The sequence below is a fragment of the Myotis lucifugus genome, unplaced genomic scaffold, assembly GCF_000147115.1.
Source record: "Myotis lucifugus unplaced genomic scaffold, Myoluc2.0 scaffold_85, whole genome shotgun sequence".
Lineage (NCBI taxonomy): Eukaryota > Metazoa > Chordata > Mammalia > Chiroptera > Vespertilionidae > Myotis > Myotis lucifugus.
In genome coordinates this window covers 2,009,979-2,032,155 of record NW_005871133.1, presented here as the reverse complement: position 1 = coordinate 2,032,155, position 22,177 = coordinate 2,009,979, and the positions used below count along the sequence as shown (strand labels likewise).

Below are 22,177 nucleotides of genomic sequence, written 5' to 3'. Positions count from 1 at the left end.
AGGAGAGCGCCCCAGTCCGGGCGCGGGAGGAGGAGCGGGAGCCAGCCGGCGAAACGGCGCTCCTGGCCGCACCTGCCCGCACGCGGCCGGCCCAGCCTTGCCCTGCCCGCGGCCCACGGCCCCGGCCCCGCACTGGTAGGTGCCCCCGATGCCCGCAGAGAGGACTTTCCGCCCCCCCGGAGAGGGGGACCCCCCGGGGCCACCGGCCCGAATGAGGAGGTGCGGGCGCCGGGCGGAGATGGGAAGACGGGCGACCGGGCTGGGGGCGCTGCCCCCGTCCCGCTTCCTCTTTGCTTTCGGTTTCGAAGCGGCTGCCCCGGCCGGACAGCGAGCGGCAGATTAGCTGGTGCGCCCGGGCTTGGATTCCCGGAGGGGGATGGGCGCACAGGGGGGCGTGTTGGGGAAGGGGTGCACGCTGGCAACTTTCCCCGCCGGAAAACAAAGGGGCATGGAGGAGATGCTAGGGGAAGGGGCCGGACGGGGAGCTCTGGCTGCAGAAGGTTGACACCCCCTTCCTTCGGGCGGAGAGCACCCCACGAGGCCACCTCGGGAGGGCAAAGGGGGGCGCCAGTCTGGTGGAAGTTAGGGAGCCAGTGCTTGGGAGTGGAAACCACAGACCCTCCTTAGTTTGAGGCTGAGGACTTTGCAGAAGGGAAGGGAACCGTCCAAAATGACCCTGTTGCCTTCTCTCCGGGGGGCTTGGAAAAGCTCGGTGATGGTGGACTGCACCCCCTGGGGCCCGGCCCAGCCCCCTGGCTGCCAGCTCTCTCTCTGCCCTCTCTGATCTCCAGTCATCGGTGGGAGGTGCAGGGCTGAGATGAAGACCGCTCATCCCTCCCTGCTCATGGCAAGGGCAGAGAGACGCTGGCCTCTTTCCCAGGTGTCCGTCTTCCCCTCTTTCTGTGTATGCCCAGGCAGAACTGGCCCCTTCCCTTTTCAGGACTATGTCTCCCTCTGTCTCCAGTTTCCTTGGGGGGAAGTCTAGTTGCCTCAGGTACAGAGCCTAGGGTGGCAGGTGGTTCCGATGCTGCTTCATGCCCCCGCAGAGGGCAAAGAGCGGGACCCTGGGAGATCCGGGCCAGTGTAACCTTGGGGGCTCTGCTCATCAGTTCTATTGTGTTCACAGCACTCAGTAACAAATGAGCTGTTACTCTGGCCTTCAGACTTGGGTCATCAGGAGGCCTGGGTTCTTTCTGCCTTTGTGTAACCAGGAAGAAGGATCAAGGGGAGGGCTGAATGGCCTGCCCTGGGGGTGGTACAGTGTCTTTCTCTCTAGAAAAACAATGGGCCAGGTTCCAGGTCCCAGGTCCCAGGTCCCAGGTCCCAGGTCCCTGATCTGTGTCTTCAGGAATGAGGTACAAGCCGCTTGCAGGTGACCATGGGCTTCTATGCTGTGGCAGGACTGCCCATTGCCTTTCTTTCCCTCAGAAAGGATAGCCCTCTGAGAGTTGGGCTTTCCCCCTGGTTGCAAGGTGGAGCTACATCTGCTCGCCTGTGGAGACAGAAGGTATTGGGGCAGGGGTAGGAGGGGTAGCTGGTCTGCTGGGCATCTCTCCTGCCTGCTCCTGTGAATGAGCTAATGATACAAGTGAGTGGGCCGTGGGCCGGGGGGAGGTGGGGACATCATGGTCTAGAGAAGCATGGAGGGGTGGGCGGAGATGAGGCTTGGCCCCCCTCTACAAGGTTTTGTATTTGGGGACAGAGATGGGTAAGTGGGAGACAGCGGGGGCTGGACCAATGTATTTCATCTGATCCTTGGAGCGAAATAACTGGTCACTTAAAGGTCCAGGAGTTTCAGGACCACTAAGGAGCAGCAGGAGAGAAAGAAGTCCCCTGAGCTATAGCTCTGTGGTCCTGGAACTGTGGCTAAAGTCAGATGCAGGTTCTAGGCCAGAGAGCACCACCAGTCCCACCTCTAGGGCCCTTTCCCCTCTAAATGGGCAGGGTGGATATTGCTCAGCCCCCCCTCCCCACATTGGCTTTGTCCCAAGCTACTTATTTAGAGCTGAGGGTTGTTCCTCAAATGTACTGACTGTAACGCGAGGATAATGATATGGAGTCCTGACCCCTCCACCCCCAAAGATAAGAGAAGGGGATTTTCCGTGGATTGTTCCTCAAATGTACAGACTGTAACATGGGAAAATGATACTTCCTCTGACTCCCTCCTTTAAAGCGATGAGGTGTGAATTTTTACATTTATAAAGTGATTTAAGAGCCTCAGGTCATTGAATGAAAGATGTCAAATGAGTTAGGGAGCCTTACACTGTCTTTATTTCACTTGTATCGGAATTACATCTTGTCTCTAAAGGGAAAGGTGTCATTTTTGGGGGAAAGGGCTAAATTACAGCTTTTGTGATAGGGAAGGCTCAGTGTTGGTTTTCAAAAGTATAGTTTTTCATCAGAAAGGCGCTGGAGTGGCGCATGGGCAGCAAGTGTTTTTGTGTCTGCCTCTGCTCTCAGATGTCTTAGAGCTCCTTCCCAGACGGTGTCCAGTCTGGACAGCAGGGACAGTCACCCTCCAAGCTCTGAGCAGGGTCTCTGAGGACGTTGGGGACACAGATGTTAGAAGCTGAGACCTGGGTGAGGGCAGTAAAGTGAAGCTGCTTGGTGTTATCAGCAACCATAGAAGATCTGGCTGTCCTTGAGGGAAGGGAAATCTAACCCTCCAACAACAGCCAGGCTGTTTTCAAATTTGTATCTCTTTACTGTTCTCCTCCCTCCTCCCCTCCCCCCCCCTCCAGTTTACAGACAAGGCTGTTGGGGTTTTATTTTTTCATTGCAGGAACATTCCTTTTAAGGGGTGGGTAATTTCTTACTTGGCAAACTCTCCGCGCTTTTTGTGGCGACACCTGGCCGAGGAGGGAATGTTGGAAGGGATTCCGAGCAGGAAGCAAGTCCGCCCTTCTGGTCAGGTCTCCTGCTTTCTCCACCGCCACCTCTCAGGAATCAGAGGCTCTGTGTTTGAAAAGGCAAGTGTAAGCTGATTTCTGGGGAAGGGCTAGGAGCTGGCACGTTTGTTTACGATTTCCTTGGAGGGAAACTGAGTCACGCTGAGAGTTAGCTCACTGGCTGTGGTTTGACTGAATGTCTGTGTTGGGGAAGTTTTCCTTTCCTGGGATTTCAGAATGTTTGGACTCAAGCACTGGGAGAGACCCAGGGGTTATACTTTTTCGTTCATTCTACGGGCTGATAGAATTTAGGCACCCAGGTGCTTGGTTTCGGATAGATGTTGGCCTGTGGGGAGCTCCGTGCTGCTGTGATAGAAGGAAACGGTGTGGTTTTCACCCCTGCAACTCACATCCATGGATAGAGCTGAGGCAGAATAAGTGATCTGTCACCTTCCCAGGCAGAAGGAGGCCTGCTCCCTCCCCTCTGCTCTCCTCCATCCTGCAGGTTGGCCTCCCGCTCTCTTTCCCCCTGAGGCTGTCCTCGAGGTTCATTTTAACATCAGCTCCCCTCTGTATAATTCAGTGGGGTCGCGGTCACAGAGTGGGCGTGGCCCTCTGCTCCTGTGAGGGATGGCTCTGAAAGGTAACTTCCCACCCTCCGCTGATGTTGGTGCTTCTACCTTGGGGTCGGGCACAGTCCAGTGTGACAATTTGAGGAGTAACCAAAGTCGTTGCCAAGTGCTGTTTCTGGACATGGAGCTCCCCATTACCCTTTACTCTGCTGGCTCCCCAACAGGGACTTTGATAGCTTTGCAAGGCTCTTGGCTCCCAGTGTGCCTGGTATTGTAGAAGGGACAGCATCCTTGACGTTCGAGCACACGGTCTGCATGGACATGTCCTCAGATTGCGCTTTCCTGCTGCTCCATCCTCTAGAACAGCGGTTCTCAACCTGTGGGTCGTGCCCCCTTTGGCGGTCGAACGACCCTTTCACAGGGGTCGCCTAAGACCATCGGAAAACACACATATAATTACATATTTTTTGTGTGATTAATCACTATGCTTTAATTATGTTCAATTTGTAACAATGAAATTGGGGGTCACCACAACATGAGGAACTGTATTAAAGGGTCGCGGCATTAGGAAGGTTGAGAACCACTGCTCTAGAAGCATGGTGGATTAAAAAAAAATAGAGTTCGTGGTCAAATACTAACTTAATGTAGGGATGTAATAGATTGGGGGGGGGTGCGTCATAGAAAGTGTACTTTCTGCCATTCCTTTCCACTCCAGAAGCCCTGCAGTCAGGGCGCACTAGCCATTTCTGACTGCTTCCGTGGTTGGATGTGAATGACAAGTGCTGGTTCATTCATTCATTGTTTCCTTTCCGTTTTTAAGAGACCCCGTCACATGAGTTTCTGGAATGTTTCATTTCTATCAGAAAGGTCACTCAGCCTGCGTTTTCCTAAGGCCTTGACACCAGCGCGAGGAGAGAGGGATGGCAGCCAAAAAGGAGATGGAAGGGCCACAAAGAGAGGATTCTTTTCTGGGCTTCTGAGGGTGATTCATGCTTCAAGATAAATGTGCTTCCTGCGCTTCATGGTTTCGTGGCTTGTACCGTCCATGGAGGGACAGGCCCTGCTGCAGCAAGAAGCCCACCTTGTAGACAATGACTGTCATTCTTTGGAGCAATGGCAGGGGCCTGTATTTAGCCCACTGCTATCCCCATCTTCTTTTTTACTGCTGTCCTTAGCCAAACCCCATTTTAGTTTTTGGTCCCTCGGATCTCCCTCCCTCTTATTCCCAATCAAAAGTGCCTTTCCAAAGCTAGGAATAAGGCAGCCAGGGCATTGGTCTTACTTTCATCTACCTCCTTAAATATGGACAAGAAGTACCAGTATTGTTACACAAGCAAGCAGCAGCTATAGATTAAAAAAAAAATGTTTTATTGATTAGAGAGAGAGAGAGAGCAACATTGATGTGGGAGAGAAACATCGAAGTGGCCTCCCATATGAATCCCAACCAGGGATCGAACTCACAACCTGGGCACGTGCCCTGACCAGGAATCGAGCCATAAACCTTTCAGTGGGACATCACTTAACCAACTGACCCACACCGGCCAGGGCAACAGCTCCAGATTAAATAAATAAATAAATAAATATACACACTTCTCTCTTTTTAAAAAATATATATTTTTTTATTGATTTCAGAAAGGAAGGGAGAGAGAGAGAAACATCAATGACAAGAGAGAATCATTGATTGGCTGCCTCCTACACGCCCCCTACTGGGGATTGAGACTGCAACCCAGGCATATGCTGGGACCGGGAGTTGAACCGTGATCTCCTGGTTCATAGGTCAGTGTTCAACCACTAAGCCACACTGGCCGGGCCATTTTTTTGTATTTTAAGTGTGTTTTTGCCAGCCATAACAGGAGATGACTTTCCTACCTTGATTTGTACAAGCCTTAACGCTTTCATATAGCCTGCATGGTTTCTAGAACATGGTGAGGGCCTATTAATCAGCTGTGGTACTAGGATGTGATCAGATACCCAGATTTCTAGGTCATTGGGCAATGATGTTGTTTGTGTAGGAGCTGATAGGTGGCAAAGGCTTCTGGAATGAGGACATCTGGGATTCCTTCCTGTCTCACTTGTGTAACCTTGGACAACCCATTTCAGCCTTCTAAGACCTAATTCCACAGACGGAGCTTCAGCAGGTTTCAGTGCTCTTAGCAATAACAGATACTTATCAGATACTTACTATACCCCAGGCACTGGGCTGAGCACTTGATATATGTTTCTTCTTTCATAGCAATGAGATAGCTACTTATTTGTCCCCATTTTACAGCTAGAAAAACTGAGGCTCTCTGAAAGTTAAAATGATTGCACATGTCACACAGCAGCAAGTGTCTAAACTGGGATTTGAACTGGGATCTGCCTGATTCCATTGTGTTCTATGAATTGCATGTTGGGAAGAAGGCAAAAGTGGAGGTAGTGTTAGTTAAACAATAAGAAGGAGGGCTTATGTGGATTAAACACAGCTAGTTAAAAGGAGTTGGAATTCCAGATTCTTATTTGAACACCCCAGTGAATGTCCGGGAAGAAGAGAGAGGTCAGTACTTTGCAAGAGGAAGTAGACCAGATGGCCTGGGAGTTACTGTAAGGAGAATAGAATGTATCTCATAAACCCCGTTTCATTTTGATGCCAATTTTTTTTCTCTTGCTTAACAGGCTCTCTGGGCTGCATTTTTCTTTCTGTCACTCTTCAGTCACTAGTCATCGCAGCTTATCTTTTAAAATTCTTGACTCCAGTCCTCATTCTCCAACCTGATTTCTGGGCCTTCCCCTGCCCATTATTACAGTTCAGCTATGGAGACCTATCATGACTCTGGGTCCCAGGTACACTCTGCAGAGTACAGCAGACTATCCTGTTCTTCTGAGAAAGGATTTGTGGTCCCTGGTTAGTCTATTCAAGGGTGACCAGCTAGCTCGTTGAGGTGATTCTCATCTCTTTCATCCTGTTTGTTTCAGGCAAGTTAACTCTGAGGCTCTTCTACCGTTTTGAGGTGTTTGTGGAAGAAGAGTGAAGGTTGAGGTGGTGGCCTGGCGGAGGTGAGCTGGCCCCCTTGGAGAGTTAGCATGATGGTGTATTATGGAGTATTGTGCTAGGGGTTTGGGGACTTGGGCTCCGGTCTCAGCTCAGTGACTCTGGGCATGTGACATGAGTCCTTTAGTTTCTTTATTAGTAAAAGAAGAATGTTGGCACAATAATGCTGGATGATGCAGTAGAATCTGATTAATTTGGTCCCAACTCAGGGAATAACTCAGAAGACAGAGCTAGGGAAACAGAGGGTGGGTTGAAGGAGAAACCCCAGAAGAAAGAAGCCAAATTGGAAGTTAAGGGGCAAAGTTAGAGCTGGAGTAAGTACCTTCTTGCAAAAGGGGTCTGGGTCAGGAAATTCCTCCCCTGACTGTTTAAACAGGGCAGCGGTGAGGTGTGTTCTCTCCATCTCCTAAACCAGGGGGAGCAAGCACCCCTTCTATCTTGTGTTAAACTTAAACTTCACCCCCCTGTCCTCCCGCACGTTCTGACTGCCCCAGCGAAGGCAGCAGGGAAGCTGTGCAATGGTGTGTTTTACATTCTGCACTTGGACTTGGCAGACTCCAGGGACTGGTTTGGCTCCAGATCCCTCCAGGGCTCCAGGATTCGGGGACATTGGCTGATGCTTCCCAGGTGACTCAGTGTCCTGAGAGCGTGCCTCTTCTCTGCTGCCTTTGCTCTGGCCTAAAAGAGCAAGATCGTATCGTAAACTCATTTTAGGAACCCAGGGAGTCACAGCCTCTCCGTACATGCCATTGGGCCCCTGGATTTCCCTGTGAACAAAGCCATTTGTCCAAGGACTCTTGGGTTCTGCTATCCATGGATACACTTCTATTTTTATTTCATCATATTCAGAGTTGAGGAGCAAATGCGTTCCCACTGAACCCACCAAACTAATCTTTTCTGCCCCTGCCTGCCTTGCTTTTTTCCTTAGTTCCTTATTGCCCTACACCAGTTATTTCTAATGGTGGTTACTATACCAGTGGGAATGTGAGAGATGATTTTAGTTGGTACAGGGACAAACATTCCATTTTAATAACTATGTTTCTAATTAGTGTAAAGAAACATGACTCATTGGGATGTGTTCATAAAGTGACTTAATTTTGTCTTCTACTGTCCCTTTATGTTTTTTCAGCAGGATTAGTCCTTTCCCTGTCCTGGATGAAAACTCAATCAGTCCCCATACCTTTATGGACATTCTCAGGCAGTAGAAGGTCCTGTGGTCACTTTAAGTCACAGTTCAGTATTTCATGTGTCCAGTCCTTTGCCAGTGGGCTGGGAGGGACAGAAAAGGGTTCACTTGGCTTAGCACTGCTGTCTGCCAGCTTCTCGCCTCCTGGGCCTGGAGGTATTTGTTTATTTTTTGTTTGTTTGTGTGTTTATTTGTTGCCCATATAAAAAATACAACAGAGGTGTGTTTTTTTAAAATACATTTTTTATTGTTGATAGTATTGCAGATATCCCCTCCCCATCTTTTTCCCCTCCTCCCAGCTTCTACACACCCCGCCCCCCACCCAGGTCTTCACTACCCTATTGCCTGTGTCCATGGGCAATGCGTATCATATATATAAAAACCCAAGCAACCAGCCGACCGTCTGACCGGTAGCTATGATGTGCACTGACCACCAGGGGGAGGACGCTCAATGCAGGAGCTGCTGAGCTGCGGTGACTTGGCAGCTGAGGTTCTCAGGTGATGCACCCGGAACCAGAGAAGAGGGAGCCCGATTCCAGGGTGCGTCACCCGAGAACCGCCCTCTCACAATCTGGGACCCCTTGGGGGATGTCGGAGAGCTGGTTTTGGCCCATTCCCGCAGGCCAGGCCGAGGGACCCCACCAGTGCACGAATCCGTGCACTGGGCCTCTAGTAAGTATATAAGTTTGTTGGTTTAATCTCTTCTTGTCCCCCCAACCCCACCTCGAGGTATGTCAGTCTGTTCCATGCTTCCCCCTATTCTTTCTCTTCTGGCCAAGTTCATAGTTTCTCAGACATCTCTCCCCACCACGAGTTGCTGGGATCATTCACTTCCATTTGTCTTGAAAAGAGCAAATTATCCTTTATTCTAAATCATTCTTCTTTCCTTAGCCTCTAAAATTTAGAGATTCACCTTCGGCCTATTTTGGCTAAGGTCCTTCAGTCTGTCTGAGGGGCCCTTTTGGACAGGGGGCCTCTCTTGCAGGTGGCCCATGTAAGTCCAAGGAAACAATCACACATTTGTTGGCACAGTGAACCTGGGCATGCCGGCTGACCCCCCAGCTCAGCCATCTCCCTCGGCTCCTCCAATAGTGGTGGCGAGGCTGTGTCTCATACCTTGGGTGTTTGAGGTGGTGGTCAGATGCCAGTCCACCCCATCCTCCCCGTTGCAGGGTCAGGCATCAAGTTTCTTGGTCCCGTGGAAGCCTCTCTTGCCAGCTTGGGAGCTTCAGACCTTGTACTTGGTCCCTTAGTGAACACTTTTGATTTAACCTCTTATTATATGTGTATCATCAAAGCCATAACTGTCATGAGAAGCCCATGGTTTCTTGGATATTATTGCTTAGGATAAGCCTACAGTATATACCTAACTAAAATTTTAACTTAAATAAAAAGTCTAACGACATCTAACCTTTATTGAGTACTTAGAAAACTAGGTACTATTTTCAGTACAATCAACATGCTCTTTCATTCAGCCCTCATGAGAGAGGCACCTGCATGGTCTTGATTTTACAAACCAGTAAACTGAGGCAAAGAGAGGTTAAGCAGCTTGTCCAAAGTCACAGTTGGCCACAGAGCCTGGGTTCAGATGGAAAGACTCTGACCCCAGAGTGTACGGTTTGAAGCCACTACACTCCAGCTCTTCCCACAAGGGCGGTGGGCAGCCATGACCACTCATGGAGGGGGAGGCAAATGACTGGGAAATGCTGCTTAAGACATAATCATCAGTTCTCCATCCTGGCATTTAAGCTCTCCCTGCATCGGTGTTCCCTGCTTTCCCAACGCCTTCTGTGCCCTTTACCAGAGACTAATCCACATGCCTGGCTGAGCGGCCACACACATGCCCACCCTGTATCTCATCATTTTCCTGCCCGGACGGCCCTCATCTGCTTTGCTGGCTCCCCAAACACAAGTTCTTTTTAAAGTCAGAGGCCATTTTTGCTTCAAAGGTACATTTGACCCAAACTACTTGAGCTGGGATCTTCTACTCCTCTCGTAATTTCATCCCTACCTTGGCAATGATTATGCAAGAAGCACATGGAAGGAGCAGTGAAGGCCCTGGCCCGGTAGCTCACTTGGTTAGAGCCTTGTCCCGATATGCCAAGGTTGCAGGTTCGCTCTTCGGTCAGGGCACATACAAGAAGCAACCAATAAATGCATAAATAAGTGGAACAACAAGTTGGTGTTTCTCTCTCTCTACCTTTCTCTCAAATCAATCAATAGAAAAAAATATATATATATAGTGGTTAGCTAACCCAGATTCTGTTCTCCTTCGGCCGTTAACTGCCTGGCTTCATCATTTCTAAAGTATGTGGATTAGTTCCTTTCAGTTGTCAGAATTCTACGGTTTGTGTTTCCCTTCTTGTCCCTACTACCTTTAGGCTCTTGAGGGCTGGAACTGTGTCTTGTGCGTCTTAGTACCGCCCAGGACTCTGCACAAGGTTTGACACACAGACGGTGTTTAATAATACCCGTTGGTTGGCTGGTGGGAAATGCGGCTGTAGTTCTGCTCTGGGCTTGACCAACTTTTAGAAATTGCCTTCTTCTGGAGGATCACTGGGGAGGACTTTGCAGTTGTCTTGTCTGCATAAGTTTATAACAAATGATTTGGGTCCAATCTGCTGCCTTTTTTCTATAAGAAAACTGATGTGATGCTATGAAGACTCATACTCCTTTATCTATATTTTAAAAATCCACGATGGTCTGAAACGGAAAGCTTTTCTTCAACTCATGTGACGGCAAAACCTGACCTGGACTAATGTGAGGCCCCTGGTTGTCTATTCTGTGGAGTGTGAATATTCACTTGTTTGATGGGGAGTCGAAGGGGTTTCCTGCCCACACCCTGCAATGGGACTATGGAATCTATGAGATGTACTCTACATTACCTTTAAAAAAAAAATCCCAAATTATAGCCCTAGCTGGTTTGGCTAAGTGGATAAAACGTTGGCCCATTGACTGAAGAGTCTCGGGTTTGATTTGGGTCAAGGGCAAGAACCTTGGTTGCAGGCTCGATCCCTGATCCCTGGCCCTGGTCGGGACTCGGGACTCATGTGAAAGGCAACCAGTGAACCAGTCGAAGTGTCTCTCTCACATCCATGCTTCTCTCTCTCTGTTTCTCCCCCTCCCTTCCACTCTCTCTAAAACTCAGTGGAAATATACCCTCTGGTGAGGATCAGCAACAACAACAAAATCCTGACTTGCAAGGGTTTCGGATAGGGTGCTGTGCCTTGTCTGTCACAGAGGTGTGATCGGCACCAGGGGTGGGACAGGGCTTCGTGATGTGCTGCGCTTTCAACATCACAGGACCTCGCCTGACCTGCCTCATCGGCCTGGCCCTAATCCTGGCCCTGATTCCAGTACACCTACAGCCTGCACCTTAGCTGACCAATTTGATTTTGTAAAATATTGCATTACACTATCATATATCTTGATTACTAAGCTTTTCTTGGTAAATTTAAATTTTGTGCCTGAAGCAAATGGCTCTCTTGCTTCACCCTAGTCAGTCCTGGCCCTGCATGACTCTTCATCCTGGAAGGCTGTTCCTCTTCCCATTGCCTCATCTCTGAGATGAACTGGTGTGCCCTCGGAGAGGGAGGCACCTGCTGGTGTCCCTATTTCATGGGTGTGGGCCCTCTTGGCCCCTTGGCCTCGTCAGCTCCCCAGAAGGACTTGTAAACGGATTCCTGGAGGCACTTCCTCCTTGTGGGTGTGCCTTCGGAGCCCCAGTGAGCCTGGTTCCTCTACTCTCTTCTGGGAAGCGATGCAGCTACTCATTTGAGAGTCTGCCTGTTTGTTAATTCCTACAGCTGCTTTGACCTGATGTTTAAAAAATTTTTTTAAATATACAATTGTTCCTGGAAAAATATGAAGACAATGGAAAAATGTATAATGGTGGAATCTAAAGTGTTTTCTTTACTTTCTGACGAGGAAAGCGAGAGGAGAGGAGAGGAGTGGCGAGTGTTAGTGGAAGAGCCCGCTCTAGCCCGCCCATGTGCACCAAGCCAGCAGGCTGCCCCTTCCTCTCTCCCCAGGCCCCTAGGCTCTTGGTATGGAGAAGACACGAGTCAGTTAGCTATTGAAGGGCACATTTATTTCCCCTTCGTCCCTCTTTGGCAGTGATGGGCATGCCCATGGGAATTTATGCCTCCTTATCCCCACCATTAAATAACCAGCCCGTCTCAGAATCTGAGCCCTGAGTATATCTGGCCTGCCTTTTTAGCCTATTGGAGGTCCTCTGAGATCATGTCTCTATCCCTACGCCTGTCCACAATTCCTCACGATAGAGCATTTTCCATAAATACACTTCCTTAAGCATCCTCTTACAAACTGTGTACTCATCTTCTCGTCCATTAAGGAGACTTTCCCCAGCCCAGGCCTGGCTCCTATTGCTTTGACTTCTGGTAAGCACATCTTCGCCTCTGGACGTTGAACCATTTACCATTGCCCTGGCCCCTACAGATGGACGTGTGGTCTTTACCCAGTGTCCTTAGGCTGGAACATGCTGAGATAGGGTATGATTTAAATTAATCATAGAAATGGAGTTTCGCAAAGGTGCCCAATTGAATAGTTTTCTTAAGCCCCATGCAGTTGCCCTATGGCCCGTAGACCCATCCTCCAGGAGCTTCGTGTAGGCAGCTGTACGAGACCGCTGGGTTTATTCTGTGGGATTGACCCCATGAAGCCACTCCGATTCTGCTCAGCCCTGCATTTCCCTCACACCACAGTTCCTCTTGCTTCTAGGGGTACATGGTGTAGAATGGTGTCCCCTTTTTATTTAGCAAATGTTTGCCATGCCTCCTAATTACCCTGAATAGAACTCCTAGATACCATGACCTACCTACTTATATAAATTTAAAAGTATCAATAAAATGCCTCAATGGTAATATAAGAGAGAAATACAGGACAAGTTAGTTATACAATGTCTTGTGTCTTAATATATACTTGCTGGAGCGTGACTACATGGAAGCCAGAAGGAAGGAGTCAGGTGCTTGAACCTGTGCGTGGAATCACTAGGAATGTGGCAGCCTCAATACCCACAAGATACAGGTGTGTTGTGTGGGTGACTCAAATCCCAAGGGAGGTGCTGCTGACGTCAGTGTGATTTTCCAAACTCGGGAGCCACTCTTGGTAAAGTTCCGAAGAACATAAAGTACGGTACCCCCTCGATTTGTACTCTAGTGGCATTCCCGGGCAATTCAGTATATGTGAAAACCCAGCAAAAAGTCCTCTGTGCTTCTTTTAGAAAGGGTGTTTGGCTCTAGATGCAGATAATTACAAAGGGCTTTTCACCTCTGACTGTCCAGTGGACCATCCTAAAGTCACACGAGAGGGTCCTTTTGTGGGCTCGTGTGAACTGGAGGACGTCCGGCAGTACCTGAGCACTCCCTCCCTACCGGGGGGCTGAGAGAGGGTCCCCCCGCTGAGAACTGCTGATCTGGAAGAAGGACCAGGACCAGGAACTGGGAGACCTGTGTCCTAGGTCTGGCTCTAGTGCCCCGATATTTATGTGACCTTAACACTGCATGGTAGGGTCCCCTATCTGTAAGGGGGAGTTAGTGACACACGTGTCCTGCTGGCCTTCAGGGTTGTGGCTCACTGTGCTCTCCTCCAGTGCCTCAGGACGGCCAGAGCATCCATGTGCACCCCACAGTCCATGTCCCACCCACAAGTGCTCCCTTGCTGTGGTTTTTCTTAGCATTTGAACATCCTGAGGTCTCTTGCCTGGGAGAGAAGGAAGGCAGGGAGGGAGGGAGGGCAAGGACAGCCCTGGCATCTCTCCTCCAGCAGCTTTCTGTCTCCTTTCCTTCATAAGCAAATTTCTCAAGAGTCTCAGTCACCTTCCTTTGCAGTCCCTGCTCTCCCCTAAATCGTCCCCAATGGTCAGCTGCTAAATCTCTTCACGCCCTGTCTGCCTTGCTTCTGCATTGACCACCACGCCAAACTCTCCTGCCCCCTCTTCCCTGACAGGGTCCTTTCCAGGGTGTCATCCTGCCCTTCCTCAGGCCCCTTCACAGCACTGCGTCCTCTGCCAGCCCTGGCTGGTGCCTCTCCCCCCTTCTCCCCAGCACACTCCTCTGTGCGGCTCCATGCTGCGGGGGTCCCAGACCTGCCCAGCCTAGAGGCCCATGGACACCTCAGACTGAGAGCATCTGAAATGCAGCGGCTCACCGTGAGTCACCTCCAACACGCCCTCTTCCTGTCTCCTGCTCTCCGGGGATGACCCCGCCATTGCCCAAGTCAGAAGTCAGGTGTCATCCACCACGCCTCCCTCTCGCCCCCTCCGGTGCATCCCTCACCCAGTCCCGTCAGTCCTGCTTTCTTAGTAGCTCTCGGTCTTCACTCGTTTGACTTGCCTGCTTGACCCGTGCTGGCATTTGGGATGGCAGCCTCTGCTCTGCGGGCTGGATGAACACCTTAGAGGCCCTCAGCGCTGACCAGGTCAGGGCCCCATAAGTAATTAAAACTATATCAATAGAGTTCTAAGTTATAACAGAAAATCATGGTTTTAGAAACCACAGAATGTACTTGCGCGGTGAAGCCACAGAGCCTCTTTTTGATGCTCTCTCATCTTCTCTTCTTTGAAATGGTTTTCTTGGGTGCCCCATCATGGGTGGCACCCTAAGCATGTGTCCGTTGGGCCATCCAGGGCCACTTAGAATGCCAGCCTCCTGGGGCCAGGGCTGGGGTCTTTGCATGTACCTGGTAACATGACATAGACTCTAATTATGTAATGAACATGTGAATGAACATGCATGAATAAGGAGATGAACGTGAAAGGACTCAAGTAAAAGGCACTGTCAGAATGTAAATTGTTATTATTATTAGCTTTCTGGGGTTTGATAGTACAGTCTAATTTCCAAGATTTTGTGTTTCCGCTGTTAAAATCAGCCAGCCCCACTGTGGTGCTTCAGCTTCCGTACTCTAGTCTACCTAACATTGCGTCGTCTGCACATGAAAGATGCAGATAAGCATTTCTGAATTCATAAGTAAGTGATTCCCTTTAGCCCGCTGTGAGGCTGCTTAAAGAGACTCTGGCTGTCTGTGAGTTAAAAGTGACCACGCCCAGCTGTGACAGACAGTGAACTGGGGGAGGGAGGCATGCCTGTGTGTGGATTTGGCGGGGGGATTGCTTTGGGGTTACACTGGTGATGGCGATGGTGGTGTGGGAAACGGGGCATCCAACTAGAAAGCCTTCGTGAGATCTCAGAAGGGAGGAATGTGGCCTAAATGCCTAGAGTCAGGCAGTGTGAGTAGTATTAGCCACAGAATGGTGTGTGTGTGTGTGTGTGTGTGCGTGTGAGAGAGAGAGAGAGAGAGAGAGAGAGAGAGAGAGAGAGAGAGAGACACCTTATAAAACCTAGAAGGCTTAATAAATAGAACCTGCCTCATTAGGATGGGCTTGTAGACAAAAGAGGTGTTGAAACATTTCCAGAAAATATTAACTATAACTAAGAATAGACCCAAAAGGTCAAATCAATCCTGGTATTCATAGGGAGGCCTCCTGGAAGATTGCTGGTCTTGGGAGAGGAAGGAGTGAACTGATGAAGAAGTACGAGGAGGAGGCCAAGTTGGAAGAGGAAATGTGTCCGTGAGGGACACTTTGGCAGCGCTGGGTCTTCTGTGTCCAGTGCAGACATGTGATGACCAGTGTCCTCCCTGGGTTCACCCTCATGTCTGCTCCACCCTCACCCCACCCCTGTCTAATGGAAGGGGCTCGTTTGCTGTTATTCCCCCAAACTTTTTATTTGGAAATTAATTTCAGACTTACAGAAAAGTTGCCAGAATAGTACAAAACACCCATATATTCTTTATCCAGATTCACTCTTTTTAATATTTTGCCTCGTTTGCTTTATCATTTGTGTTTCCTTGCTCTCTCTCTCTCTCTCTCATTCTCTCTTTTGAACCATTTAAGAGTAAGCTGCCTACATCATAGCCCTTTAACTCTAAATATCTTAGTGTGGCTTTCCTAAGAAGAGGATGTTGTTTGATCTAACCTGCAGTGAATTGAACATTGTATGATACTTCAATCTGCTGCTTGGATTTCGGTTTTGTCAACTGACCCAGTCGCGTCCTTTACAGCGTGCTTCCTCCCAGCACAGGATCCAGTCTGGGCGCCCAAAGTACATCCTGTTGTCATGTCTCTTGTCTCCTTTCATCTATAAAGGTCCTCAGCCTTCCTTTGTCTTTCATGACATTGACATTTTTGAAGAATGTAGCCTCCCCCTCCCCCCCCTTTTTTTAAAGAATGTCCTTCTCTTTGGAGTTGTCTGATGTTGCCTCATCTGTAGACCTTGGGTTATGCATTCCCGGCTGGGATACACAGGGTGATGTGCGTCCTTTTCAGAATGTTATACCCAGAGACACTGGATGTCCATCTGCCCTTTATGTGTGAAGTTGGATCACTCGGTCAAGGGGTTGTCCAGTTTCTTCACTGCATTTACTGGTTTCCCTTGTTACTAATATTCTATGGGAGGTACCGTAAGACCATGCAAATATGCTGCTCTTCATCAGCATTTCACCCCTAGATTTTCCAACCTCCCGCCCTGGGTTTGCAGGTATTTCTGGATCCCACACGGGTGTGGGAGTGCAAAGCTGTCTGGGACCAGGTGGATCGTTTACGAGGGCCTCGCCCGTGTGCGATGGTGGGCACAGCCCTGTTGAATACTGGCATTTCGACAGTAGTTTTCCTCTTCCTACTCCCACCAGGAACAGAAGCTCGTTCGTCATTCACTCAACTGACATATGAGGATATTCTTGCGAAAGCGCCTCAGGTTTATTGGAGCCCAGTGGGGCATAAAGAGAGGGCTAGTGCCCTCTTGGTGTCTTTAAGGAGCCAACCACAGAGTTGAGGAGACAAGGCTTGGACTCCCTGGAAGGTAAAGGGTGTGAAAGTCCTCAGTACTGTGACCCCACAGGACAGCTCCGCCAGAGGTCCCTGGAGAATTAGGTGCCTTTTGGAGTTTGGGGCAGGAGGGGTTAGGTGGGTTTGGCAGGATGCAGAGACCTTTCCTTAATGAGGCTAATCTGAGTGGCATTGAAGAACAGGCAAGTACGGCCAACAGGGAGGAGAGACAAGGGCATTCCAGGAGGGGAACCGTGTGCACAGAGACCCAGAGATGGAGCACGGATGGTGTGAGTTAGGGACCAGCCTGGATAGGGCTGTTGGAGGGGGTAGAATCCACCCTCTTTTGCTTTGCAGAACAACTACTTTGCATCCAAATCTTACTGAGCACCTACCTCGGGCTTTTAAAAACACTTTTTTCCAATTCTAAAAGTAATATATGTTCAGTATAGGGAGTTTAGAAAGATAGAAATATGTAAAGAAAAATTTTAATGAAGTCCCTCTATTTTTGATCCAGCGATAACCAGTTAACCGCTGCGTAGTCCCTTCATTTCTAATATCTTTACTGCTTTTCCTGCAAATAGCTTTGTTTTGTTTCATGGATTCAGTAGCCCTTCTTGCCCCTCAGAGGCTATTAATCGTGCCTTTAAAAATAATTTATTCTGTTGACTTTGTTCATTTTGTTTTCTAGCTAGAACTTCTGTTCTTAAATTTGGTGCTTCTTTCAAGGTTTGATTTTTGTCCCTAGCCCAGTGTCCAGGGCACAAGCCTGGGTGGAGAGGTGGTCAGCGGCCCACCACTGGTATGGGCCTCATTAGTGTGGGCTTGTGGACAAAAGCCCATTTACGTGGCTAATGAGAGTCCATCCACTCAGGACTCCTCCTGGGCCTCTGATCTGCAGGCTCCAGAGTTGGAGCCCCCGGAGCTGCTCACCTGGCTGAGCGTAGAGCCCTCAGCTACACTGCCTGGGTTCACATCTCGGCCCTGACACTTACTGGCTCTGTGCCTCGGGAAAGCCGTGTGACCCAGGGTCTTATTTATAAAGTAGGGATAATAATATTCTCTATCTCAAAGGATTTTTGTGGGGGTTAAATGAGTTAATATGTGCCAGAGTTCTTAGAGCAATGTCTGGCATACATATGTGCTATAGGAGTATCTATTATTATTATTCTGTCATGGTTGTGGTTTCTCCATGTTTATTCCCATCTACCGTCCATTGTCAGGGAATCCATATAATTCCTTCCTGTTTTCTAGGACGGTAATGGATTTATTCTTCCTAGAAAAGGCCTTTTCTGTCATTTTCTAGGGCCTTAGGGAAGGCAGGCATATGCCCCTGGCCTCCCGTCTAGAAACAGCCATGCGTTTCCTTCGAGTCCTTTTCCTCTGATTGTGTACAAGTGTTATTGTTATCTGTAGCGCGTACATCAGGGCACGTGTGCACCAGCTCGCCCTAGAGCCCAGCCCAGGCCGGGTCTCGCATCTTGCCTCTGGGTCGTTACCGGATGCTGACTCTGTCCTGCAGGGGACTGGGAGGTGGAGTTCTCTCCTTGGCCTGGGCCTCACTGAGGCTGCTCTGAGGCTGTCCTGATGAATGTAACGGGTCCTCTGTTTCCTTTGTCAAAAGGAATGTTAATTATTTTCAGCAGTCTAATTACGTGGCTAATGAGAGACTGAGTGAGATAACATTCCCTTTAATTACTCTTGCCTAAGTGCTGTTTGGAGCCATATTTTGAGCATGGTGTGAGGCTCACTTCTTTAGAGGTAGATGGAGCTGTCCGGTGAGGGATGGAGTGAGGAGCCAGGCTTTCTGGCTAAGGCCCATGGTGCGAGGGCCTGGCTGCAGCCAGTGCCCAGCCCAGTGGATGCTGCCGTTTCCTCTGTGCCATTCCTTAAAGGAACGCAGGGGCGGGGAACTGTTTTTCTGCCAAGGGCCATTTGGTATTTATGACATCATTCGCAGGCCATACATTATCAACTTAAAAATTAGCCTGTCAGTTAATTAACTCACCCCTAATGCCTTGGCAGGGCATTAGCGAAAGGGACGGTTGGATTGGGGTCAAGTGTAGAGCAAACAGCGTCCGTCACAGCTCCCCCAGAAAAACTCTCATTCCTCAGTCCTTCATCCAATGTACTTGCCCTTCGGCTCCTCCTGGCCAGGCCCTCTGACCCAGGGATACCGAGTCTCTACTGTATGTCACGTGCTATCCAGAGCATGGGTGCGGAGATGAGGAACAGATTGCCTTCTAAGACAGAAGTTTGATCATGCCCCTCCCCTCTTTGCCCAGGATAAATGCCACATGTCCGTGTTCTGACCCTCTCCCGCCGTCCCAGGCTGATCTGTGCTAGGGCCTTCCTGGGGTTCTGATGGGATGTCTGCAGTACCTGGGCCTTCATGAGCAGACCCTTGGAAGGCGGCTCTCCCAAGCCCCTGGGTGGACTGGAGGAGGCTGGGAGGCGCAGCTCACATGAGACTGTCTGCCATGAGAACCTATTGCCAACTGTGGGTGGCCTGTTGCCATAGGTAAATTAAGTCTCTTAGTTTCCATCCACATGCCCCCATCTCAAGAGTGGTGTGGGGGGAAAAGTGCTGGCCCTCCCATTGACTTCTTTGAGCTTCTCTTGCCTCCTGAATAAAGTCAGAGTTAATGTCTGCCTCATAGCCTTGTGGAGGGGAGTGCTGAGGTGACCTGTGTGTGGAGGGGACTAATGAGATGACCTGGCACATGGAAGATGCCCAATAAATGGTGTGGCGTTCTTAACACTCCAAGCAGCATCCCTAGACTGAGTTACAGCCAGAGACCTAGTGGCTGGCCCCATTCACCAGTAGGCAGGGCCCTCTCCTGGGCTCTTGGAGGTAAGTCACTCCTCAGACAGTGGACAGTGACTTTCATGGAACAAGGCTTGACCCTCTCTCCATCTCACAGTGGCAGCCTTGGTTAACGTGGCCTGAGCTTGAGGAAGAGGCAGGGCAGGGGTGTCTGTTCAAAAGGGAAGGGTTTCCAAGAGCAAGGAAATGGAGCTCAGCCTTAGGTCTGTGTGTTGGGCAGCCTTCTGCTCACCCTTGGTTAGTCCTAGAGCAGTGCAGTCCAGTGGTGATGGACATGCTCTATCTCTACACCGTCCAGTATGGTAGACACCAGCCACACTTAGCTGCTGAGCACTTAATGTGGCTAGTGCAGCTGAGGAAGGAATTTTTTATATTACCCACTTTTAGTTAATTAAAATTTAAATATCCAGTTGTAGGCAGTGGCTATCACATGGAATAGTGCAGTTCTGGAGTTTGTAGAAAAATAATATATTCGTGCACTACCTGTTCTTGGCTTGTGCCTTATCTCCAGGCTGCTAGTTTTCATGTATCCTGTTTACAGAAGATAGTCAGGGTGTGCTGGGTTGCTAGCAAGAGTCAGGTGAGTTATCCTCTCTACCAGTCAAGAGGACATGACAAAGTTGGGGTAGTAGCCAGAAGGGAAGCCCCCAAAGCTATGACCACCTTGCTGAGATTGACCCGCCTTGTCTGACCTGCCTTCTCGTTCTGCACCTTACGGTCTGGTTTTCGCAGCAGCGGAGGTAGGCAGGTGGTGCTCAGATACGTGATCCTCGTGCCAACTAGGTGTGTTCCAGAAAGGGGAAATCACGTGTGTTGGTCCAGATTTTCTTGATTGCAAGTGACAGAAAGCCCAACAAACTAGCTGGAGTAAGAAGGAACATTTACTTTCTTGTTAAAGTGAAACACCCAGGCCAGAGAGGGCCTGGTAAAGTTACTTAAATTCTTTGGTTCAGAAGCAGATAGAAATTACAGGCCATCAGTCATATGATCTCAATGTTCCTTTCGTTTGTTGATAAACACGGTGCATCGCTGACTAGGACCCACAGTTTCCAGCCCCTGCCTGCAGGGGGAATCTTCGTTGACGGTCATGTTCTCTTGGCACCTGGGGGGGTCTTGCCCTGGCCCAGCTGGCATTGCAGGGACCGCGAGAAGACTTTTGCGATAAGGGGTAGGACATGTCTGTCCGCTTAATTATACTTACTCTAGCTACTCTGGCCTTGCTGTTTCTCATACTTGTTTAGCTTGCTCCTACCTCGGTCTTTTCACTGACTGTTCCCTCTGCCTGGAATGCTTTTCCCAAAGCTCTTTTCATCTTTCTGATCTATGTCCAAAGGCTACCGCCTTACCGAAGTCTAAGACGCACTTTCTAACACCCGGTTTCTTTCTGTCCCCTGTCAGGCCTCTCCCCTTCTTTGTGCCCCAACATTGGAAATTACAGCATGGCTCTTCTAGCCGGTTCATTGGACAGAGCAGCGGCCTGCGGACTGAAGGGTCCCAGGTTTGATTCCAGTCAAGGGCACGTACCTTGGTTACAGGCTCCTCCCCCGGCCTGGGCCCTGGTCAGGGCACATGCAGGAGGCAACCAATGGATGTGTTTCTATCACATCGATATTTCTCTCTCGAGTGAGGGTTAAAGAAAATAAAAGAAATTACAGTAAGCATGGGCTGCATACCTACTGTCTGTCTCCCCGCCAGCTTGCGCTCCAGCGGGCAGGAACGTTGTCCTGTTCACACTGGGTGCAGGGCCTGGCCTTCATGGGGTCTCAATAAATATTTGTTGACCACTGGGATACAATACCTCGAGTAAATAACCAGCCTCCACAGGACTTCTGGGACCAGGTCTCCTGGTTGTGGGAGGTCTCTGGGGTGACTTGGCTGTAGAAAGCTGTGGAAAGGAGGGCACTGGTGTCGTGCTATTGAGGCGGTCCTGGCATGTCCTCTGAAAGACCCACTGGGCTTCTTTCTGCCTCCACTGGTGAGGCGATTGAGGGAGTGGGCCCCCATTGCCCCAAAGGCATGGTGTGGTGGGGTAACGTGTGGGGGACATGGCAGTAATAGGGAGAACCAGATAAATAAATGTCTGGTCACTTTGTCAGCGAGTCTGTGAGACCACGGCTGGCAGGAGGAGGCTTGCTGGTCTCATGTGACAAGGATTTCCAGGGCCCTTCAGCTGCCACCTGATGGGAGCTGCATAGGGGATTATTGATGAAGGGGAGGCGAGGCAGCTCTTTACAGTAACACATGCCTCGCCCTGGGACCGCGGCCAGGCAGCTAATTAGAGAGCCCAGCAGCTGTCCAGCCTTTCAGGCAGCAAGCAGCAGTTACCCAGTGCCAGGAGCCAGGGGGGCGGGGGGGGGGGAGGGCAGGAGAGGGGCCTGGGGCCAGAGACCACCCTCTGAGGTACAGGGACTGGGCTGTCAGGGTTCATGCAGGGGGAACATGGGAGGGCCATGTAAGTTAGAGTGACCTGGAGGGGAGGCGGGGAGGAAGAGAGGACAGGTGGCCTCCAGGTGAGACAGAAGGCAGGGTGGCGAGATGTCCGGCCAACAGGGAAACCCAGATTCCGAGCCCTGAGGGAGCGGGCCCAGAGTAGAAGGCAAGGTCAGGTGGAGTCCATCCCGTCTTCACCCCCCTTGCCTATGCCAGTCAGGTCCCAGGGCCTGGGCCTCCTCGCTCCCCAGGGGATTGGAACCCCAATTATATTTGTAGCTGAGTGTGGTCACTCCTTGGTTTGGGAAGTTGCCAAATCCACTTGTGTTTAGGGCTGGTCTTCCTGCAGGACAAGTACAAGCATTCGTTCTGTGTCACATGGGAAGAACTGGGAGGACTTTGAG

General features: G+C 50.0%; 1 protein-coding gene across 6 annotated transcripts in view; it reads left to right on the top strand.

The window, feature by feature from the left end:
- Positions 1 to 22,177, top strand: part of TMEM229B (transmembrane protein 229B) — a 40,485-nt gene that overhangs the window by 374 nt on the left and 17,934 nt on the right. Inside the window, exon 1 of one of the 6 annotated variants that reach the window (XM_023755836.1) lies at positions 18 to 135. The exons of 2 other annotated variants lie outside the window; for them this stretch is intronic. The gene's annotated coding sequence lies outside the window, so the exon portion shown is untranslated. Of the gene's footprint in view, positions 1 to 17; positions 136 to 1,569; positions 1,589 to 6,473; positions 6,494 to 12,617; positions 12,721 to 22,177 lie in introns of those variants that run through there. 3 more of the 6 variants (XM_023755839.1, XM_023755838.1, XM_023755837.1) reach the window with 3 other exon arrangements.